At 44.3% G+C, this 20,964-nt stretch overlaps 1 pseudogene; it reads right to left on the reverse strand.

The window, feature by feature from the left end:
• Window positions 1–9,371, reverse strand: part of LOC117517771 — a 28,375-nt pseudogene extending 19,004 nt beyond the window's left edge.
• Window positions 9,372–20,964: the final 11,593 nt, after the last annotated feature.

Raw genomic sequence — 20,964 nt, forward strand, 5'->3', positions numbered from 1 at the left:
GCCCAACTCCTTCTCCTGGATGACATGCTGAGTGACCTGCTTACCACCGACACCGAAGAAGTTGAAGCCAGTCAGGGTATGCCCCCTGCAACAGGAGCTGTGATGACCAATCTACAGGGATGTTCCACTCCACCTCCCCCGACTACAACCATTCCGACCAACCTCCAGCAACACCAGCCGTAGATATTCCCATCCCTTCATTGAATTTGAACAGTGACACTCCCATTCTGCCACCCTCACTGCCTGACCGAAATGTGTGTCCAGCTGAAGGGGACAGGGACCCTCACTCGCTTCCATCACTTGCAAGAAGGAGCAGCAGTGTGCCACCTACTTATCCCTCCTCCACAGCATCAGTCAAGTCACCCACAGCAGGTGTCATTGGTGCTTCCCTTGGTAGAGTGAGTCAGTCTTCCAGTATCGGAGACCAGGTATTGAGGTTGACTGATGTTACAGCTCTGCTCCCACGAAGAGAGTTTAAGTTGCATGGTGGACAAATCACTGATGTTGGTTCAGATATGTCTTACAGTAACCTTTGCCAACAAATGGATGAAGGGTTACAAGAAGGTTTTACTGAGTCGGAAGTAATTCGTACTGTGATTAGGATCGTAAAACCTGGTGCATTCAGGGAAATGTTAACTCATAAAGGTGTCTTAACTGTGAATGAACTTAAGCGGTTTCTTCGCGCACACATCAGGGACAAAAACAGTACAGAACTCTTTCAAGAGTTAAGTAATGCTAAACAGCAAGACAAAGAGAGCCCACAGCAGTTTTTGTACAGGATAATGGGTTTGAAACAGCGTGTTCTCTTTAAGTCACAACAGCCTGATGCTGAGTTTAGCTATGACAAAAAGCTTGTTCAGGGTATCTTTCTCCACACGCTTTACCAAGGGTTAAATGAGAAAAGCACTCATGTTCGATATGATCTCAAACCCCTTCTTACAGAGTTACAGGTTACTGATGATTTTCTCTTAGACCAAATCACCAAGTCTACTAGTGAGGAGGCAGAGAGACTGAAACGTCTTGGTGCCGTAGCTAAAACTCGACCAGTGACTGTAAGTACAGCTCAGCTTGACAGTAGTGACCCAGCTAAGCAGGTTAAAGTTGACAATGAGTTACAGGCTAATCGTTCTGCTATTAAAGAACTGACTGCACAGGTGTCCTCACTGACCAAACATCTGGCCCAGATGGTGAAACCTTTTGACAACATGACACCTGTGAACCTCTGCAAACCAGTGGCTCATCCTCCAGTACCAACAGCTGAGACCCGGGGCAGGTGCAGTGACTGTGTACAACAGAGCAAGGTGAACTGCCCTCACTGTTTTGCTTGTGGTCAAGCCGGACATCGTGCCATTGGTTGTCTGCAAAAGAAGATGTCGGGAAACGGGGTGAGGTCACTGGAAAGGGGCAGCCAGTGACCACAATAGCCAGTGGGCCCCCGGCACCGGCTAGCCACTCAAAAACAGCCAACCCTAAGAGGGTAAATACACCATGTCAACCACAACCAAAGAAACGTCTAGCGCAACTGATAGGGAACCGATGTATGGTTTCATGTGCTGTTGATGGAGTCCCTTTCCAGATGTTACTTGACTCAGGGGCTCAAGTGACTATGGTGGGAAGAGCCTGGTTAGAAGAAACACTTCCTCATGTCCAAATTAATCCGCTTGAATCCCTACTGTCTGACCGACAGTTGGAGATTACTGCAGCTAATGGCACAGATGTTCCCTTTGACGGGTGGGCAGATGTTGAACTCCAGCTCTGTAGCAAGAGTCATGGGCATGTCACCATACAAGTACCCTTACTAATCAGTCAAACTTTCTTAACTGTCCTCTCCTAGGCAGTAATGCCATAGCTGAGATAACTGAATCACACAAAGAACACAGAAGTGAGACTGACATTTCTGCTTTACTCAAGGAAGCTTTAAGTATCAATGACAGTGCAGTGGATGCTCTCGTTTCTGGTGTTCAGATTTTGACCCCTGATGAGATGACTCCTGAGTATAGCCTCAGAACTGGGAAGAGAGGTGTAACTATTCCAGCAGGGCAGATTTATGAGGTTAAATGTAGAGTCAGAGAATGGCGAAGGTGTGGTGCAATGCTTTTTCAACCCAATGTAGTGAGTAACTGTCCTGAGGGACTAGAGCCATTTCCTGCGTTAGTGGATGTTCCCAGTGGGTCAACGAAAACTGTTAAAATCCCTGTTCAGAACCCTACAAAACATGATATCTACCTCCCCAAGAGAATAGTTCTAGGTACATTGGTGGAAGTTACTGAGGTGAAACCAGTTAACTGTTTGCCCGGTGATTCAGAGCCCATTTACCATCCCACTGTAAACTCGGCTCAACAAAGTACAGACAGGCAGGGTAAAAGAAATGATAAACCTGACATCACAAACATGGCAAAACAAAAATGGTACCCACCTGTCGATGTGTCACATTTGGAAGAGGATGAACAAAAGATTGTCAGAGACATGTTGTATGAGGAATCAGATGTGTTTGCTCAGGATGATTCTGATATTGGCTGCATTCCAAATTTGCAACTGAAAATCCACTTAAAGGATGAAACTCCAGTCCAAACATCTTACAATTCAGTCCCCAAGCCTTTGTACAAAGAGGTAAAGGAATATGTCCAAAACCTGCTCCGTCAGGGCTGGATCACAAAGTCCACCTCACCCTACTCATCTCCAGTGGTCTGTGTCAGAAAAAAGGACCAGAGCTTACGTCTGTGTGTTGACTTCCGAGGTGTGAACAACAAAACTGTCCCCGACCGCCACCCTCTCCCACGCATCCAAGATCTGCTGGATAACCTCGGGGGGTACTCGTGGTTCTCAATACTCGATCAAGGTAGTGCTTACCATCAGGGCTTTGTTGATGAGAGCTCCAGACATGTGACTGCCTTTACCACTCCTTGGGGGCTATACGAGTGGGTGCGCCTCCCATTCGGCCTTACCAACGCCCCGGCGGCATTTCAACGTTGTATGGAGGGAGTCCTTGATGGCCTAAGGGATGAGTGTTGCTCTCCCTACTTGGATGACGTGCTCTGTTTTTCAAAGACCTTTCACGACCACGTTGATGACTTGAGGCGGGTACTCTGCCGTCTGAGAGAGCATGGTGTGAAATTACGTCCCAAAAAATGTGAACTCTTCAAAAAGCAGATCAGGTATGTAGGGCGTCTAGTGACCAGTGAAGGTGTTCAGATAGACCCTAAAGACCGTGAGGCAGTTCATAATTTAAAGGACAGAGAGCCAAAGAATGTAGGAGAGGTCAGAGCCCTCCTAGGGTTTCTAGGCTATTACAGGACATTCATACAGGACTTTTCTAGGATAGCCAGGCCACTGTTTAAGCTCATAGAAAGTCCAGGTGAGTCTTGCCAGACATCTACCGGAGCTCGAGCTAACAAGACCAAGCCTAAGGGCACAAAAGGGGGCCAGCTCTCGTCTAAAGTCCCTGTCCAATGGACACCAGAACACAGTGCAGTGGTATCCCGCCTTGTTGACATGCTAACCAGTCCGCCCATCTTAGCCTACCCAGACTTCAATTTGCCCTTTGTTCTGCACACTGATGCCTCAAATGAAGGTCTGGGGGCTGTGCTCTATCAGCAACAGGGGAACCAACTCCGTGTCATCGCTTATGGTTCAAGGACACTCTCGCCTGCTGAAAAGAACTACCATCTCCATTCTAGCAAGCTTGAGTTCCTTGCCCTAAAGTGGGCAATCTGTGATAAGTTTAGAGACTACCTCTATTATGCACCCACCTTCACTGTATACACGGATAACAATCCCCTTGTTTATGTATTGAGCACAGCCAAGTTGAATGCAGCTGGACATCGGTGGGTGGGTGAGTTAGCCGATTTCCATTTCACCATCAGATATCGCCCAGGCAAGTCAAACACAGATGCTGACACCCTGTCACGATATCCAGTGCAACTTCATGACCACCTGCATGAGTACACTGAAATAATGCCCCCAGATGTAGTCTTGGCCATCTGGCAGGGGGACAACGCTCAAAGAGACAGTGATGTGCCATGGGTAGCCACATTGCAACTGCATGCTGGCGCAGATGAAATACCTCATGAAGGCACTCCGGTTATCACTCCAGAAAGTGTTCGAGCAGCTCAAAAGGGAGATGCTCCTATCTGTGAGGTGATAAACCTAAAAAAAAGTGGATGGTGTCCAAATGATAAAGATAAGAGATGAATGGGACGGGAGACACGCAGACTAGTACATGAATGGAACAGACTCACACTTGACAAAGGAATACTTTACAGGCAGACAGGGCAAAGGAAACAGTTGGTTCTCCCCAGTAAACTGAAGTTGACTGTTCTGAAACACCTGCATGATGACATGGGGCATGTTGGCGCAGATAAGGTTATTCATTTGGCTCGAGAAAGGTTTTATTGGCCTTTTATGCAGCATGAAATTGAAGACTATGTCATTCGACAATGCCCATGTGTTAAACAGAAACGACCAAGCATCCCACAGAGAGCACCAATGGGTTCTATAACAACCAGTGCCCCTTTTGAGCTTATCTCTGTTGACTATCTCCACCTTGAACCAAGTAAAGGTGGCTATGAATATATCTTAGTCTTGGTAGATCACTTTACTCGTTTTGCACAAGCCTACCCGACTAAGAACAAGTCAGGCAGAACAGCAGCTGAAAAGATTTTCTATGACTTTATCCCACGCTTCGGGTACCCTGAAAAGCTACATCATGATCAGGGGCGGGAATTTGAGAACAGCCTTTTCCAGAGACTCCAGCAGCTGGCTGGAATTGCCCACTCTCGAACTACCCCCTATCACCCACAGGGGAACCCTGTTGAGCGTCTGAACAGGACCCTTCTACAGATGGTGCGAACTCTACCAGAGGAGAAAAAGGCTGAGTGAAAAGACCACTTGCCCCACATAGTCCATGCATACAACTGCACAAGACATGAGGGAACAGGCTATTCACCGTTCTTTCTCCTGTATGGAAGAGCCCCACGCTTGCCTGTTGATTTGCTCTTTGATCTCAAACTTGAACAAGAGTCACAGTCCAGACAACAGTATGCACAGAAATGGGCTTCTCGTATGCAGGAGGCATACAAGATTGCCTCAGAAAATAGTGAAAAGTCCTCAGCTAAAGGAAAAAAGTCCTATGATCGGCGTGTTAAAGGCATTGTGCTGCAGCCTGGAGATCGGGTACTGGTCAGAAATCTGTCAGAGAGGGGTGGGCCAGGGAAACTTCGAGCTTATTGGGAAAAGGGAATTCATCGTGTTGTTGAAAGGATTGGAGATGGACCTGTGTACAAAGTTCAGTCAGAAACAGGAGACCAGAACCTCCGTGTCCTGCATCGTAACCTTCTGTTACTTGTTAATGACTTACCCTTGGAACAAGATGAGAAAAGTCAGCGGGCAGCCAAAAAAGTACAAAAAAACCACACTGAGATAAAAGACAGAAGCACAGTGGAACAGGAGTCTGAAAACTCTGATGAAGAGGAAGACTACCCCTATTGTCTCAGGACCGTACCTGTGTATCATAGGGAGAGAGTCAGACCTCCCGTACCTCAGTCAAAACCACACAGTGAACTCAGTGCGGTAGCTCCAGAGTTTCAGCCAACGAGACCGGTAACTGAGACAGCGCAAATGCAGCAGCCACCTGAACCTGAGCCAGTTGCAGTGCCAGATCCAGTGCAGGTGCAGATGCCGTCTGCCATACCATCAGCTGAGGAGCTACAGCAGGAACCAGGAAGGGATGACACTATGGAGGATGTAGGTACAGAGGAGCAGGTTGAAAAGAGTGTGCCTGTTACGGAGCCATTGGGAGAGGAAGTGCTGCCTGTGAGAAGGTCAACCCGAGCAACAAAACCTAGAGAAATACTCACATATGACTACCCTGGACAACCCTCCTACCAGCCCTGGAGGCCTGGAGCAAACCTGATGTTTGCCTGTGTCCCTTACCCCATGCCATATTACCCAGCTATTCCCAAACCCTGTTATTACCCACTGGTATGGGCATGTTAGACCTGTGATACTATGGACCTTGACTTAAAAGACATTCACTTGTACAACTGCGAAAGACGTTACTTTGAAGTTCCGATTTCCTTGACTCTTGACTTTCTGGAGTTAATTTGGCTCTAGATGTCCGGAGACATCTCTTAAAGCAGGGGAGAGTGTAATAGGTTGAAAATGCTACAGACAGAGTTTTTATTATGAAGCAAACCCCCCTCTTATTTTTTTTTTGGAGATAATACTGTAAAGAACTACTCTAGCAGAGTGACTTGAACGCATCACAGATGCATGGATTCTACTCCACCAAATCAGTAGATTGCGCTTGTTTGCTCCTGTGGATCAGACAGAGCTATTTCTTCTCAGGCCTCACCTGGCGCGAATCAGAAATAAATGGCGCTGGCTTGACAAGGATATTAATTTGCTGTCTCTCCTCATTGATCCACAGTGATCCATTGTGCGCGTACAGCCAGGGCACCACAGATCCACAGTGCTCCTTAGCCTGTGTATCACATGTTGCCGGCCCAGATACCCCTAGGTCTGACGCCGGTTACACATGTGTAGGTCAGGAAGGACTTCATCCAGGTCTTAGAGAGGTACACAGTTGATGGACCTATATAGGTCTACTTTAGTAAAACCCGCAACTAGCCCCTGCCTGGCCTCTTCATTAGGTAACACTTTCATTAGGTAGCACCTTGCTCATGCTGGTTTGGACCCCCTTAGGCCTTTAGAATGGCTTTAATTATTTGTGTCTTCATTTCAGTAAGGTGCTGGAAACATTCTTGAGATATTTGTCCATACTGACATCACAGCATCACACAATCACACCACCACCACTACTAATCTGACTTGCTGATACAAACCAGGATGGATCCATGCTTTCATATTTTTTATGCCCAATTCTGACCCAACCATCTGAATGTTGTAACAGAAACTGAGACTCATCAGACCAGGCAGTTTTTTCCAGTCTTCCATTGTCCAATGTTGGAGAGCTACACTCACTGGAGCCTCAGTTCCTGTCCTGTTCATTGTGACAGGACCTGCACTTGGTGTGGTCTTCTGCTGCTCTAGCCCATCTGTTTTAAGGTTCAAAGTGTTGTGAATTCAGATATTCTCTTCTGCTTTGTTTCCTATATGTGGTTATTTGGGTTTCTGCTGCCTTCCTTTCAGCTCGAACCAGTCTGGCCATTCTTCTCTGGCTCCTCCGATGAACAAGGCTGATGTTAGAGCACTTGATGAGCTATTATCTGTAGACCGTAGAGAAAGTTATGCATGAAGATCCCAGTAGATTCACAAACAAATCTGTCTAGCAACAACAAAGTCACCTCAATTACATGTCTTCCTTCTGCTGCATAGTTTGAACTTCAGCAGATCTTCTTGGCTAGGTTGACACGAAAACACTGCGTTGCGTGTCTGTCACGTGATTGGCTGATTAAATATTTGCTTTCATGAGTTGTTAAACAGGGGCACCTACTGATGTGGCTGGTGAGTGCACGTTTACTCATGATAAATCGTTCACATCTAATTCTGTACCAGTAGATTCATTGTGATGACACTGTTGGAGTTATTAATGCATAATGACAGTTGCACTGCCTTAGATACTGCAGATGCGTAGATGTTTTGAGAGGAACTATATCACAGGTACAGTTTCAAGTAGGGAGTATCCCAGCAATCTGCTTTGTGGCACACCCAGCCAACAGTTTGCTGCCTGTCTGGTGTTCTGACTGACACCTGTTGACAAATATACTGCATTATTTGTCTGATCATAACAACTCTAAAAAAGTTTGGACTAACTATGACTGAATGTTTTGGAGTTATGGGGTAAAAACAGCAAAAATTGGGACAAAGGTCAGTTTTAGTTCGTACAGGGGTCAAAAGTTAAAGTTGCTCCAATTTCAGTAAACATTTATGCAAATTAACGGTTGAAATTAAAGGATTAATAAATGCAATAGTTTTGACCGTGCTGACTGCTTGGTCTCCAAAGTAAAGGTCAAATAAGGTTGATGCCCATTGGATTCTATGATATGTGACATGTTAACTTGTAATGTGATAATTAAGCATGACAGAAGGTGAAAACTATTCATTTTTAAAGCCCTATTAACCAATAATTTGCATTACTTCTTACCAAAATTGAAGCAACTTTCACTTTTGACCCCTGTACAAACTGAAATTGACATTTGTCACCATTTCTGTTCTTATGCCATAACATCATAGAATTCAGTCATTGTTAGTCCAAATTATACGTTTTTAGAATCGTTATGATCAGACAAACAATGCGGTATATTTCTCAATATGATTGGAGCATTTTAAAATTTTGACCCCTACCTGGCTATAGCTACCACCTTGGGATGGTTATCATACATTTGTGTGTAGGCCATGGTACACTGAGGATGAATTCTAAGTGTTGTTTAATCCCCTTAAGTGGTACCAACAACCTGTTTGGCCCATGGGCTAAATCATGCAGGTCAAATCTTCTTTTATCTATTTATATTTCTTGCAGAATTTCACCTCTATTGTACTTTGTTAGTCTTTCTTCTGTTTTTTGGTTTTTTTTTTTTCCATTTGTCTGTTTCGCTGTCCTGATATGTATGGGGGTTGGGTGTCAGCCGGCCTCAGTGTCCTTGCCAAGAACTGAATCTCCTCTCCTGTTTCACAGCTGTCTGCTGCCCATCCTCCTCCAAGTGGGAGGTTACCAAATTAGTCTCTGTGCAGGTTCCAGCTATCACTCAGTCCATGCACCAAGCTAACCTCTCCCCTCATGCAACATACAAAAATGTGTATAGTTACAGCAAACTGTTTGTTGGACTTTATCCCGAAAGATTCTTGATGCATTATAATTTGGGGTCTGGTCCACAGGTTTGACTTACAATGAGGCCTCTGAGACAGACAGAAAGAGAGAGTTCACCTGCAGTCAAGATAGACAGACTGCTGACATATCACCCAGAGTAACTGAATAATTCCAGAGTAGAACAGTTACCCAACAGCGTTGGATATGATGCACGTCAGCCATCTTCTAATCTTAGCTTTGGGTTTCCTCAAACTTGATAAGATCCCTCAGCAACCAACAGAAATATTCATCCGCCATATAACCTGGACATTTAGCAGTTGAGGGCAGCTTGAGCAGAGTTTTTTAATAGAATTTTATGCAACTAAACAGCTTGTAGCAATATCATTGTACAGATCTGCTTATGAAACCTTAACGTGTTGAATTTCAACAGTTGATCTCAGATTTGCTCACTATGTCAGAGGAAATGAGCATTTATTTGTAACCTGACAGGCTACTTTGTTGAAACCTATGTTTTCCCTCTGTAAGGAATCTGTGCCAACTGCAGTGACGTGAATAGCACCATGTCAAGCTCCATGACCAAAGCAACACACTGACTGTTGGGTATTAGGTCACATTGGTTCAGGAGTAGTAACATTTTACTCCCAGAATCCATGCCTTGACTTCTATTATTTATTATGAAACAATTTCATAAAAGCTGCTTGAAACAGTGTTTTGTGTCTGGCAGTCAAGTACTAGGATGTAGTAAACATCTATTAACCTTTATGACAGACTATATTTAAAACTTCTACTCGACAGTAAATTTAGCATCTGTCTTAGAGAACATGCATTCTTACCCACAATTTAAAACTGAATGAAAAATCTTGTAAAATCTGTAAAAAAACAAAAAACAAAAACAAAAAAACCTTGTAACTGCTAGAATGGCCTAAGCAGTGGGTCACCTCTTTGCGTCTGGTCTGCTTGAGGTTTCTTCCTCAATATCATCACAGGGTGTTTTTCTTTACCACTGTCGCCTCTGTGCTTGCTCTAAGGGTGGGTAAGGTTAGACCTTACCTGTCTGAAGAGCCTTGAGGCACCTTTGTTGTGATTTGGTGCAATATAAATTGAAATTGAATTGAATTGTAAGTCCTATATAGGCCCTGAAGCCCCTTGGTGGCAGTGCTTATCCGCGGATTCTGTTCAGTGACGTTAGTCTGACACAGGGTCAAAGCCAATACCCATTTACAATTGGGTGGCCTGAGACAATGCAAATCAAGTGTCTTATCCGAGGACATAGACAGGGTCATTGTGATGCATCACCTCAGTGATATTTTCCTGTAATAAATTCCTATAACACTCCAACCGTATTTAATTTATTTAGGTAGATAAACAGATTTGTACACTGTGACCTCTGTTACAATACTTCTGTTATTCTCAACAAAAAACCTAAATTGCAGCAGGGGTGGTGGCCAAGTGCACTTGGATTCAGTGCAGAAGGTCCCCAGTTGAAACACCACCCATGTAATGAGGAGTTGTGTCAGGAAGGGCATCCAGAGTAAAACGTGCCAATTCAACACGCAGATCCATTTCGGATCTGCTGTGGTGACCCCGAGTGAAAACAAGGGAGCAGCCGAAGGGACTTCCTTACTTACAAAACCCAAGTTACACTGTTTGAAGTATGTGGCCAACTGATGTGTGGATATGATGCAAGATGAATTTTCTTCTTGTTGCAAAACTTGTCGGAGTGATGGCAGTTGGTCTTCCTCTATTGAACCTGAAGCCAGCAGGGTCACGTGTGCAGAGTGTATTCAGCGGGAGGCTAATTATATCTGGCCTGCTGGTGCATCTGCACCCTGTCAAACACGATCCCCCGCCCACTGACGACCCTGATTCAATTTCATCGAGTCAGTTCTCTGTTCTTCAACCCTCTCAGACCAGACATCTCTTAGCTGAACCGTCCACCAAAGCAGATCCCAGTTAATAAAACCTGCAAAGATTTCAGGCAAATGCAAAGAAACCTGCCCCCTTCAGGAAAGCAGCACTGCAATGACGAACTGTGCGAACAGTGCAAATCAAACATCCCTGAAGATGGACAAACACTTAAAGCTTTCTTTAGGAATCCTAGCGGTGTGTGGAGTTGTTTGAGCCATGTAGTGTAAAATCGCTCCTCTCGCCTAAAACCTATCGCCTAAACCACAGAATTAACAACTCAGTCAAGCAAGTGCTTTTTCTCAGTGAGATAAAGTCGGATTAACTGGACCAGAACACATCAGCACAGTGTGCTCCAGTTGGGAAATGTTTATTTAAGCGTGTTAAATATGTATCAGTGCAGTCGAATGCATAAAAAAGCAGAATTCCAGAGCTGGGTCATTTCAAAGTAGCTGACTACTTTGGATCCTGCCTGATAGAACCCCCAAAAGATAGGCTTTTTTTTCCTCTCTTCAGGTCCATAATCAGTGTAAATATGATGTAGAAGGCATATTCTTAAGAATTAAGCCAAAAAAAAAGCTCCCTTATGACTAATAAATGTAATATTCTGAATTGAAATTGAAGTTGAATGAAAAATGGTGACGTTCCCAACCCTTGCTTGAAAACTAAGCTCAGGGATTTCTTACATTTTGTAAACAAAACTACCATTTTTGAGTTGAATAGTGATGTTAATTCACACTGTGCTGCATTAAGTATGCAATTCTCCTTATAAGTTTTATTGAAGTATTATTTTTTTTCCTATTGTTACCTTTGTCCCCTAAGGTCTGATGTCGGTGCTGTTCAGTGTTGGGCACTTTACTTTAAAAAATAATTAGTTATAGTTACTAGTTATTCCTCCCAAAATGTAACTGAGTTAGTAACTGCATTATAAAAGTTACTAGGGAAAGTAACTACTGCGATACCTTTAAAAAATGTTTAAATATGTCACTGAATTTTTTTTTATGGAACATTAAATTCAACTGTATGTTAAATTATTTATAGTAAACTGAATATTAAATATGTTTAATGAATGAAATGTATAGGCAGTGATGGTGGCCAAGTGGTTAGTGCAGTTGATTTCAGTGCGTAAGCTTCCCGGTTCAAAACCCACCCCTGCCACATTTCTCCATGTGGAGTTGTGTCAGGAAGGGCATCCGGCGTAAAAATTGTGCCAATTCAACATGCAGATCTACCTTGGATCTGCTGTGGCAACCTTGAGTAGAAAAACAAGGTAGCAGCACAAGGGACTTACTAATGAATGAAACGTACACTTAGAATAAATTAACAGAAACACTAATCTGTTATTTTAATGTTGCTGAGACAAGAGACCTATCAAATTTAATACACTCAACAAAAATATAAACGCAACACTTTTGGTTTTGCTCCCATTTTGTATGAGATGAACTCAGATCTAAAACTTTTTCCACATACACAATATCACCATTTCCCTCAAATATTGTTCACAAACCAGTCTAAATCTGTGATAGTGAGCACTTCTCCTTTGCTGAGATAATCCATCCCACCTCACAGGTGTGCCATACCAAGATGCTGATTAGACACCATGATTAGTGCACAGGTGTGCCTTAGACTGCCCACAATAAAAGGCCACTGCTTAAGCTGGAAATGATCACGCTGCCACCAGGCAGTTAGTCGTCAGACGTTGTCAGTTCTGCACAGACACAGGTGTGGAAGAAGGATGTTATGATGGCCAACATTTCTGCCCTGAAGGTTCTGATTCCTGTCATCTGGAGGAAATAATGAAGAAATGTCATTTACAGCAAAACCAAGCCTCCACCACAACCACCAAAAGCCCATTGTTTCACAAGCTCGGGGTCGTGACCTTCCAAAAGGTTGACTGTTGCACAAATTGGGTCATGAGAAAACACGTTTTTTTTTTTTTATGAAATTGTAAATACAAAGTTAATTCAACAATGCCATCTAATGAACTTGGCGTGTCTTCATATAATGCAAGAAGGAAGAAATTTTCCACAAAATTAACTCAGTTTACTTCCTTGTTGAAATCTGCTTTATGAATTAGTAAGAATCTATGCGCATGGTTCACCGTTTATACTGCAGGTTAGGTGAGCTGGTGACTGTTAACTGACCGTGGGTGTGAGGGGCAGTATGAAAGTGTTCTGTCTGTATCACATTTGACAGTCAGACAGAATCTGCTGCCCCCTGTTGGTTCTCTGTTTCTCTGCCAACCATACAACAAACAAACTGGCTCTGCATAATTCTTATGTCATTGGAATCTGAGGCTTAAACGCACCTCAGTGAGGCAACAAATATTCATTTATCTTTTCCTGTGATGTCCAGAAAGTCCAGCTGCTGCTACAACAGTGTTACTGTGTTTTGAGAGACTCTGCAGGCACCCAAATCCCACAATATGACAAATTACAATAATATATGTTCAAAATCAAAGTATGGGTTTTTTTTGGGGGGGGGGGGTACTGCTATATGGAAATCTGAAAAAAAAAAATCCCATCAATCTTCTTTGTCTTTCGGCTGTTCCCGTTATTGATCTGCTGTGGCGACCCCTCGTTTCCATCTCACCCTGTCCTCTGTATCTTCCTCTGTCACACCAACCACCTGCATGTCCCCTCTCAGCACATCCATGAACCTCCTCTTTGGTCTCCCTCTTCTCCTCCTGCCTGGTGGCTCCATCCTCAGCATCCTACTCCCTATATACCCTGGGTCCCTCCTCTGCACATGTCTAAGCCATCTCAATCTCGCCTCTCTGACTTTATCTCCAAACCGTCCCACCTGAGCTGTCCCTCTGATATGTTCATTCCTAATCTTGTCCATTCTTGTCACTCCCAAAGAGAATCTCAATATTTAAAGCTATAGTGTGCTGAATTTGGTGCCCTCTAGTGATGATGTTGCAAATTGCTTTATGCCGCCGATCACAGCTGTGTTCCCCTTCACATTATTAGATCTTTGGTGATGGGGAGTCATGCTCCCTTGCCTTCTTTGGCGATGAACATGAAGGCTCCTCCATTTCACAAATATGACTGTTCTCAAGCCTGTTAGCCTGCATTAGCAACCAACACTGATTCCTCCTGTTATCTTCAGTCCTCCAGAAAGTTGGTGTAAGAATGTTCCTTTTGGGCTCCTGTATCAATATGGCAGGCTCCATGAGGGGAACCGCACTCCCATGTAGATAAGAGGGGCTCATGGTTCAAAACCCTCACAAAGTCAGCGCTTCCGTCCTCCAGCTTGTGGGGGAAAAAAATGCCTTGAATAGTGTAGCAGATAAGTGAAAAAATCATGCAAATGGTGATAAAAGCATCAAATTTGGCAGAAATACTCCTTAGACACTCCTCTTTTGAAAAAAACAATTGGCCACTTGATTTTTCAATCAGTGGTCAGGTAGGGGTCAATTGAAGAATTACACAGAGGTCAAAATTAAAAGATGCTGCAATCATATTGAAAAATATTCCACATTATAATCACTTTACCGGGGCGTTGCTGGGCCGGTATCATAGATTTACGTTGACACGATATTCGACGGTACCTGGAATGAGATATTCGCCAATCTCATTTTGGGCAACTGGGCATGGACAGAGGAACTCTTGAAAATGCATACTGCCCTCCAAAAGCATGTTATTGTATTATTTGTATGACCATAAAGATTCCAAAAAGGTATAGTTTGGACTATCTGTGACTGAATTCTATGGAGTTACAGGATAAAAACAGCAAGAATGGTGACAAAGGTCAGTGTCATTTTGTACAGGGGTCAAAAGTTAAAGTTGCTCCAATTTGGTAAAAAGTGATGCAAATTATCGGTTGCGCTAATAGGCAGTGAAAATCTGACAGATGCATTTTTGACCAATGATAAAATAAAAATCGTATGCGTCTTTTTATTCAATAATCTTCATTCTTTTGTGTGCAACATACACTGTCACAGTTCTTTTAATATTTATTTTACTTCATGGACCATAGTGAACACTTCTTATTTGTATAAATGATGTCCTAAAAAAACAAACAAAAATTGACATGGTGGATCCTTGATCTCTGGATGTAAATAGGAATAAACAAAATCTGTAGTTTTTGTCAAAAGCATTTCCTTTCAGGCATTATTGGCATGAATGTGTTTCCATATATCTGAGCTGAGCTCTTATAGCTGCTGTGCTGCATGTCAGGATGTAATTTGAAAGAAATACAGCACGTTTCATTTTGGAAGGAAAAAAAAACATTTTAGTCGATTGTAGTTTCTTGTCTGTATTACGTTTGTAAAGTGTCATTTTATTTAAAGCGGCGATTCATATTGAAGTTATTAATTCCGACCGTACTCGGTCTCGGCAGAGAGCCGCGCAGCGTTTGGAGCTGTACCAACAGAACGGAGGACGATTCTCGTTTCTTGACTACAACAAGACAAGAGTCCCAGTTAGTGACTTAAATCCACACAAAAGTGACTCACGGTATTTAATAGCTTTGAGGGGGATTAAGAAGCGGACTTACCGCTTCTGAAGAGCAGCGAATCAAGGAACCAACGAGCTAGTGAATCAAAGCATTGCTTCAATGGTTCACGCTTCAAAGTGGAGTTGTACTGCAGAAATGGTTGATTACAGACCCGCTGCAGACCAAACCCTGAATATCCAACTTTATTTGTACGTCTGTATGACTCTGAAACTCGAAAAAATACGTATAATTTATGGACAATCTGTATAGGTTGACATGTATGGTTGGAAAACCACCGAAAATGTAATTGCTGTCATCATAGAATGCCTTTCAAACACACTATTGTCTGAAAACTATTTATAAACCACTCAGCGTTTCTTGCTGAAATAAACGCCCAATTTTCCTTGCACAACTTTTTTCCTGGATGCCATCATCGACTCAACTGGACTGACGCTATGTTTGTTTAATCCGGTTTGAATTTTCCTGTGTACACCTGTGTGGTGCATTGTGGGATCAAATCAAAAGCTGTGTTCACCACTGGGACACGTTTGGTACTATTCGGGATTATTCAAGATTTTTTTTTTTTTTTTTAAACCGATGACGAACGATGCGTAAAAAAATCTGACCGATGCAACCGGTCCAAACCGGTCTGGATCCAGGCCTGATAGGATTAATAAATGGAAAAGCGTTGACAGTGTTGAATGCTTGGTCTCCAAATTAAAAGGTCAAACAAGGTATACGTCTATTGGATTCTATGACATGTGACATATGTTACCCCGTAACGTGATAAGTAAGGATGATTGATGGTCCAAACTATTCCTTTTTAAAACTGTGTTAACTCAACTAGTAATTTGCATAACTTTTTACCAAAACTGGAGCAACTTTAACTTTTGACCCCTGTACAAAATGAAACTGACCTTTGTCACCATTCTTGCTGTATTTCTCCCGTAACTCCATAGAATTCAGTCACAGATAGTCCAAACTATACCTTTTTGGAATCTTAATGATCAAGCAAATAATGTAGAATATTTTTCAATATGATTGGAGCATCTTTTAATTTTGACCTCTGTGTAATTCTTCAATTGACCCCTACCTGACCACCGATTGAAAATTCAAGTAGCCAATTGGTTTTTCAAAAGAGGATTGTCTGAGGAGTATTTCTGCTAAATTTAATGCTTTTATCACCATTTGCAGGATTCCCCTCTAAATATTCTCTTATCCGCTCTACTAGAAACACTCTGTTGGGTTGGAACTTTCACTTGGAAACTCGTGAGGAAATTGAGCAACCTGCGGTACCTGAGTTGATGTCACAGCCATGGCGGCCGCATTTACACTTTGTCCAGGAGTAGGGTTTTTTTTTAATGTGAGGTCTTTCTGAGCTTCCCAGGTTTCTGAACACAGCATTAATCTAATGTTCCAGGAAAGGACTATTCTATTTCTACTAATAAATGCTCTGAAATCCTACATACTGTGATGGTCCGGATCCGTATTTCCAGAGTCGGCGGGTTTTTGAGAGCATCAGAGGCTGGGACAATTAGCCAGGAAGTGCACGGCTGCTCAGGTTCGGGTTTTCCCACAATGCTCGCCTTTATTACAAACACAAAAATATAACCATACAATGCCAGGTTACACGGCTACTTATTATCCGACTCAGGTATGAACCCATGCATCACTTGTGAGTCGAGTGGCAAAATATAAAGACAGAAGCTCGACTTTCGACATACGTCCATAACGAGAGCGCCACATAGACTGACTAATAGTAATAACTGTTGCGCCCTCTGGTGGCGTGGCATAGTCTCTCTTAAAGGTACATCACACGACCTTGACTGTTAACATATTCCCCCCCTCGTGAGACAAAGGCTGACCTCAGCCGTCCGCTCTGAGACAGTCCATACTTAAAATACTACCATACATGGTAAAGCACTTAAGGTGTCCGAACCAAACAGGGGTGTACTCAGTGGGGCACCACAGTGCCTGACATACATGTCAGCACTGAATACCGTGTAAGTCCATTAAGTGGGAAAAAGATGTAAATAAACAGGTTCAATGCAGGCGACCAAAGTGAATTAACCCTTTTTTTTTTTTTTTTAAACATGCAAAACTCCAACAAAACAAATAATTAACTCAACACAAATCAGGCAGTGGGCTCAAAACAAAGCAACATCCACTAACTCCCTAGTATGTCGTAAAAACAAAATCAGTGATTTTATTGTGGACGCATAACACGCGAACATATGCTAAAGAACCCCAAAAGCATTACTTCAAGTCAAGTCGGTCGGTGTGGAAAGCGTTAGTCCACCTGGTGTCTGACCATCCCGAGGTTACTCGGGGGACACGTCTTGGTCTCAAGTCGTAGCATTCAGTAGGCGCAGCAACCAAGTCAGACAATAAGAAGTCGTCGTTTAGAGAACTATGAGTCACTGTGGCAGTCTCGGTCACAGGAATCAGTGTAGAGTCGGTCTGTTCAGAGTCAGTGTTACAGACAGATTCATTGTCATTGAGAGACATGGGGACGGCGGAAGTTGAAGAGACTTCAATGTTCGAACTGCTCGGTTGTGGTAAATCCGGGTCAGGAGGCAGGTTGTTGGTCGCGAACTCAGGGCTCTGGCAAACAGCAGGCACGACTTGTCCATTGGGGAAACGCTGTGTGCCATGTGTGAAATGGTAGCAGGTTCACCACATGAAAAACTCCTGCATCTGCTCCGGTGTCGATTCTGGCAAGTCTGTAGTTCACGTCTGACAACTTCTGGGAGATGCGGTAGGGGCCAGCGTAGTGGGGCTAACTTTGCAGTGAAGTTGCTCATTGCATCAGATTTGTGGTGGGATTTAGCTCTGACGAGATCACCGATGTTGTAGGAGGCACAGCGGCGTTTCAGATCGTAATAGCGTTTCTGACGTTCGTGGCTCTCAGTCAGCACAGCTCGAGCGTGATCATGTGCTTCCTGAAGCGAGGTCCACAGGCCTTCAGGATAAGGGACTCCTGGGTCATCAACACCATCACAGGAGGGTTGAACAACCAGGTCAAGGGGCGTGTCCAACTCTCGACCATACAGCATCATAGATGGACTTAGACCAGTGTCAGAGATGAGGAACGAGGGGGGCCCCATGTCTGGCAAAACATCACTGATGAACTTGTTAGCTGCTACTTGTGCTGTAGCTTCTCTCACTGCACTCACTTCGATCCATTTCGAGAAGTAATCCACAAACACAATGATGTAGGCATTACCGCTTGCAGTGCGTGGCAGAGGGCCAACATAGTCCACGCCAGTGTACTCCCATGGTCTTTGTGGTTGGATCGGTACCATGAGGCCAGCTGGCTTTCTTTGGCTTGGCTTAGTGATCTGGCACACTGAACAAGACACCACATACCTTTTGACATCAGAGGCCATGTATGGCCAAAAGAACCTGAGCCTCAGGTGAGCCAGTGTTTTTGAGACACCCAGGTGCCCTGCTGTCGGGTGGTCATGGTAATACCTCAGCAGACTACCTCGGATGGCAGTGGGGGCGTAGAGCTTCATTTGCTTGAGTGGATGCAGACCACATTTAGTTTTTAAGTCATGAAAGTAAAGCAGTCCATCCAGAGCAGCATACTGGGAGAGATCGCCGTTGTCCTCACTTTGGCTGCCTTCTTCCACTTCACTGAGCAATTTTCCAGTTACAGGGTCCTCCAGTTGCATCTGTCGTACCTGTGAGCAGTCCGCCAACACTACCAAGGGCAGAGTACGAAGATCAAGGCTGCCAATGACAGCATGAGTAGGTAGGAGGTCCATCGGAGCACCTGTTGCTGGGAGAGGGCTGCGTGAGAGTGCATCAGGGACTTTGTTACGCTCACCAGGCTTGTGAACTATGCTAAAATCAAAGTCCTGGAGGCGAAGGGACCATCTGGCAAGCCTGCCAGAGGGGTTTGGGCGAGCCATTAGCCATCTCAGGCTGCTATGGTCTGAGTAGAAGGTGACGTGTAGACCTTCAATGTATGGCCTGAAGTGCTCTAGGGCCCAAATAACAGCTAAGCACTCCTTTTCTGGAGTGGAGTATGGTTTTTCTGACTTGTGTAGCACATGGCTAGCAAACGCCACAGCAACATCTTTCCCCTCATCTTTTTGCATTAGTGCAGCACCCAGTCCAGCATCACTCGCATCTGTGTGAATGAAGAAGGGATGTTCAAAGTTGGGGAACCTTAACACTGGTGTGGAGGTGATGCAGTTTTTCAGCAGATCCAAGGCTGCTTGACATGTGCTGTTCCAGTTGAAAGGCGCCCCCTTTTTTGTAAGTGCAAAAAGTGGTTCTGCATGACGGGCATAGTCCTTCACAAAGCGCCTATAATAGCCTGACAGGCCAAGGAACTGTCGTACTTGCTTTGCAGAGGTTGGTGCTTTAAAGTCCCTTACGGCTTTGACTTTGTCAGGGTCAGGGTAAATACCAGATGGGGTGACACGATAACCGAGGAAGGTGAGCTCACTAAGGCAGAACTGGCATTTACTCAGTTTTAGGGACAGGCCAGCTGATTTTAATCTCACCAAGACCTCCTCCAGATCTGCTAGGTGTTGTTCAAACATTGGAGAGGCAACAACTATGTCATCCAGGTAAACTGCACAGGATTTGTAAATGAGACCAGCCAGGACAGTGTTCATGAGCCTCTGAAAGGTTGCTGGTGCATTGCAGAGGCCAAAGGGGAGGACTTTGAACTGGCACAGTGTGTGACAAAAGCTGTCTTTGGTCTTGACTCCTCAGCAACAGCCACTTGCCAATAACCTCAAGCAAGATCTAAGGTGGAAATGTACTTTCCCCGGGACAGAAAGTCTAGTGATTCATCCACACGTGGGAGTGGATATGAGTCTTTCACAGTCAGCTGATTGAGACCCCGAAAGTCTACACAAAATCTTGGATCTCGTGGGGGTTTATTCACGATGACCACAGGAGCTGACCATGGTCCTGATGCTGGCTCAATGATGCCCTCCTTTAACATTTTTTGAACCTGCTCCTCAATGATGTTTTTTTTTTTTTTTTTGCGGGTGAAGTGCGGTAGGGAGGGAGGTTGACAGGTTTTGCTTCCCCAGTGTCAATTACATGTTCAGCTAATGACGTGCGGCCCAAGTGACCATCAAACAGACTACTGTAGCTCTCGAGCAATCTTAACAGTTCAGCTTTTTCCACCCCTACTAAGCAAGCATCCTCTACTTTGTCACTCAGAGCCAATGGTGAAACATCGAGAAACATCATAGTTGCACCTTCAAAGTCACAGGCGTCCGACATGTCATCCTCAAGGTCATCAGGGAAGGGTTGGTTCTCATCCATCCTTACTGTTCTGGTAGGCACATGTATGGCAGGGAGGTACGTATCATAAAGTCCATTTCCAGAACAACAGGGGAGGAGAGCTTAGCGATTACAATGAATCTCTGGTAGACATGCTTGCCCATAAATCCAGTGGTAAGCCAGGTGACTCCTAGTGGGTTACAGTATGTGTTATTTGCAAGGAGAAGGGGCAAACCTGACCAGGGTGTAGTAACAGGTTGATCTTGGTTGTTCCCTGAAATCAAGTCCGCCCTTACAGCTGAAAGTGATGCTCCTGTGTCAAGTGTGGCGTCCAGTGCTGCACCTTTAAAGTTCACTTTGACTTTAAATGGGGTGTTCCATGAAGACAGCGAAGCTACGTCCTCAACGTGATTGAGCACAGGTTGCTCATCTGGGACAGGAGAGGGTGGGGGAGGCGGAGTTATTGTCTGGGGGGAGGGTTGCCTCTGCGAAATGACCTCCCCCCTTGGAAGTTTCCCTGCCTCCTACCAGGGGGCCTTGGTACTGATGCTGGGCCACCCCCAGCCTCGTTTGTACCATCAGTGTTGAAGTTTAGACCC

This window comes from Thalassophryne amazonica, chromosome 9, assembly GCF_902500255.1.
Source record: "Thalassophryne amazonica chromosome 9, fThaAma1.1, whole genome shotgun sequence".
Lineage (NCBI taxonomy): Eukaryota > Metazoa > Chordata > Actinopteri > Batrachoidiformes > Batrachoididae > Thalassophryne > Thalassophryne amazonica.